The sequence below is a fragment of the Hevea brasiliensis genome, chromosome 9 (assembly GCF_030052815.1).
Source record: "Hevea brasiliensis isolate MT/VB/25A 57/8 chromosome 9, ASM3005281v1, whole genome shotgun sequence".
NCBI lineage: Eukaryota > Viridiplantae > Streptophyta > Magnoliopsida > Malpighiales > Euphorbiaceae > Hevea > Hevea brasiliensis.
In genome coordinates this window covers 33,046,629-33,050,136 of record NC_079501.1, presented here as the reverse complement: position 1 = coordinate 33,050,136, position 3,508 = coordinate 33,046,629, and the positions used below count along the sequence as shown (strand labels likewise).

Genomic DNA, 3,508 nt, shown 5'->3' with positions numbered 1-3,508 from the left:
ATCATTTCCTTCATTACTTGTATTCTTTCTTCTAATATTATACATTTTCATACTCTTCTAGACTTTCTAATATGAACTTTTAGATTTTGATATTAAACTTGAGTTTCTAATATGACGATAGATCTTAATCTTTTATTTGAGTCGTTTCCAACGAATTTATTATATGAAAATTCTTATTGCATATCGCCATTTTATAATAAATTATTTGGCATATTAGTTGTGTTAACTCGATATATAACAAGCCAATATTAAATTAATATATCCCACCTCTACAACTTCAAATTCATATATGAAATTTCATAATATAAAATTATAAAAACAATTTATGCGTAATAAGAAAATCCCATACCAAATATGTCACATAGCAATTTAATATTAGTTTAATATATATTAAATTAGCACAACCGATACGTCAAATAATTTATTGTTTTATATACCACCACTTGACGTATGGTGTTTGATGATGTTAATCAATTGTACAGTAACCATGCTCTCTATAGAAAGATTATTTGGTTACACATATCCAATCTGTTGCTCACCAAATCTAAATTAAATAGAGCATACATATGCATCTAATTATAAATGATGCTTATCGTAGACACAAAGCTAACTAAAAACCTCCATGCCTAAAAGGCCAATCTAAAAGAAGTCTGAACTCTGAAGTCCAAGAATGGGCCATGTCAAGCTCACTTCTACCAGTTATGGAGAAAATAAAGTTGAACAAATAGAGACCATAACAGAAGCTTCAAGATTTTTTTTTGGGTCAAGAACAGAAGCTTCAAGATTTATTGATCGGAAGCTTCAAGATTGACTAATATCTTTAACCCTTCAAGTATATTTATTATCAGACTAAGCATGTGATGAGTGCAAAGCTAGTCTTTTACTTCCATGACATGTGATACAACGTAAGAACATGAAGAAAAAGGCATACACAACCAATGGGTAAAATGCAAATAATTCTCCACCAAAGTGAGAATTAGGTCATTTTACCTGAAGCCTATATGTAGTGCAAAAATTGTGTTGGCGCTAGTCAGTCACGGACAGGGAGATAGCTTATCTTGTCAATGGACTCTTTCATCTAGCCGAAGACAGAGAACCACAAGTCCAGAGGAGCACTTAGACAGAAAGACTGAGACTTGAGAGAGAAAGAGAGATGCGAAGCTTTAGTCTCTCACATACAGCTTTAAAGCTACATTCACTGCCTCCATGTCCTAAACCTCTTAGGGCCCACGCTTAGCTTACTTCCTTTTAGTTCTCTTTCTAAGAATCGTAACTCCAATCTTTCCTTTCGCAACCTATGTCTTATTTTCTCTAGGTATCTCTTCTTTTGCAACTTCTCCCTCTTTCTTTTATGCTCCGTTGAGCTTCAAGTTCCTGCAAGAAGTAGTAATTCTTTCCCGTTTCTCTTATACTTTGGATAGTTTCTGTTTGGCTTTTGCTGTAGAAGACAATTAATATCATCAACTACGAACTAATGTAGGAAATGCAGTTTTAGAATGGAACCAATGGGATAACTAGTTGTTGTAATTTTTATTTGAAATGCATAGGAGAACTATAATTGAATTAGCAATTTCTGTGTGTAGTAAAGGGAAGGAGAGGATGCATTTCTAAATTTGAGTTTGCCATGACCAAAATTTCATGTGCAGGTATCCAAGGCAGCAGTGGGGTGTAAAGGGAAGGAGAGGATGCATTTCTAAATTTGAGTTTGCCATGACCAAAATTTCATGTGCAGGTATCCAAGGCAGCAATGGGGCAAGAACCCCACTGAAGAAGCAATTAAACATGTTCAGCCAACAGTTTCCAATAAAGGGATGCCCTCGTATTATTTCTTTACATTCAATTTTCCTCTTTGCTTATTTTGCACTGTGCTTTTGGGACAAGATTGAATTTTAGTTTCTGATGTTCTTCGGTACAATAAAAATTGCAGACAAGTACTTGTAGTGAAAAAATTTCTACTTTTATTGTTGTCAAGAGTGGCTAATTGATGCTTTCAGTTAAAGGTTTAATTCTCGCTTGAACCACCATGTGAATTTGACCTAATCACACTAAAAATCCTAATCTTTTTCGACATTTTGCACTTAGTCCAGTGGTTTCAATTTTGAATATCAAAATTTAAACCATTGGATTAAAACGCAGCACGTGAAAAAAATTTAAATTTTTTATCTGATTAGGCAAGCAAATTTCTTATAAACCTAGGGGAAAAAAAAAACTATATGATTAACTTTCAGATCTTTTATCAGTTAAAATCAGGATTTCTCAATTTCAAATGTTAATATTGGAGGTAGGCCAAGCATATCTATCAAACATTCCCAAACCCTGCCTTATTTCTTGTCATAAATGTTTTACTGGAATTTTTTGTTGTCATGTACTAGGATGTTACCTTTGACATAGGAGGTCAAGGGCCTTGATTGCTGGAACTTCCAAGCAACTACAGAATCAATGCTGATTTTGGAAGATATTTGTCTCTTAGATAAATCACCTGCAAACATAACTCAACGAGGGAATGTCAAATGGTGGCTTCCACTAAATCATATGGTGGTTTGCTAAAGTTTCTACTTCTTTTAGTGTACCTGACACCTCAAGGAACTCAACAGGCCATAGTATCTTTTGGAATCTTGAATATGATGCTACAAAAAATTATACTAATCCACAAAAGCAAGCAAGCGGGAAAGATTTAAAAGCCCAAAATGAAGCGCAGAGCACCTTTAATGAAACAGTGCATACCACAGGCCAACTATAGAACTAAAAAAACAAAGTAAAAATGCCCAGCATCCTCTACAGCAAAGATTAGAAAGAAGCTCAGTGTTGAACAGCATGTAGTTGTAATAAACTTGTAAGCTAGTTCTTTAATTTTTTAGGTAGATTTTTCTATAACTTTCTAGAATTTTGTAGAAGCAAGTTGATACACATATTTTATATTGGCATTTTATGGAAATTTTGTATCCATTTTGCCCTTTTATTTTATAGTTTTATAGCATTTTAATCTTTAATTTATTTAATTTATTAATTTTAGTATTTTATATATGATTTTTGGGATTTTTATGTTTTTAATAGGTTTTGAGGTGATTTGAAGATGAAATGTGTAATTGGAAATGATTTGATGTTACTTGAAGACTTAGAGTGGTAAGAAAGTTGAAGAATTTCTATATGAATAAAGTTAGGAATCTTCCTGAGATCCTACACCGGGTAATGTTACTTCTCAAGTTCAGCAAGGAAAAAATTTAAGAGAAACTACAATTTTTAGATGAAGTGACATGAGGCATGTTACTTTGTCAATTGCAGCAAAGAAAAAAGTTAAGGAAGAGAGCAATTTTCAGATGAAGTCACATGGCCCATGTTACTTCACAAGTTTATCCACATAGGGTATATTAAAATATAACACTGGGTCATGTTGCCTAGTAGATTTTTATGCTGATTAGAATTATTTTTTTACACATCACTATTTTTGTACCTTTTGTATTTATCCCCTTTAGCCTATTTTAGCGTAGATTTTTAGAGATATATAAAT

General features: G+C 32.8%; 1 long non-coding RNA gene across 1 annotated transcript; it reads left to right on the top strand.

Moving 5' to 3' along the window:
* The first annotated feature begins 1,022 nt into the window (after positions 1–1,022).
* Positions 1,023–3,022, top strand: LOC110638720 (uncharacterized). The gene is made up of 2 exons (XR_009151379.1): positions 1,023–1,315; positions 1,733–3,022. It is a non-coding gene; the product is annotated as an uncharacterized LOC110638720 (long non-coding RNA).
* The last annotated feature ends 486 nt before the right edge of the window (positions 3,023–3,508 follow it).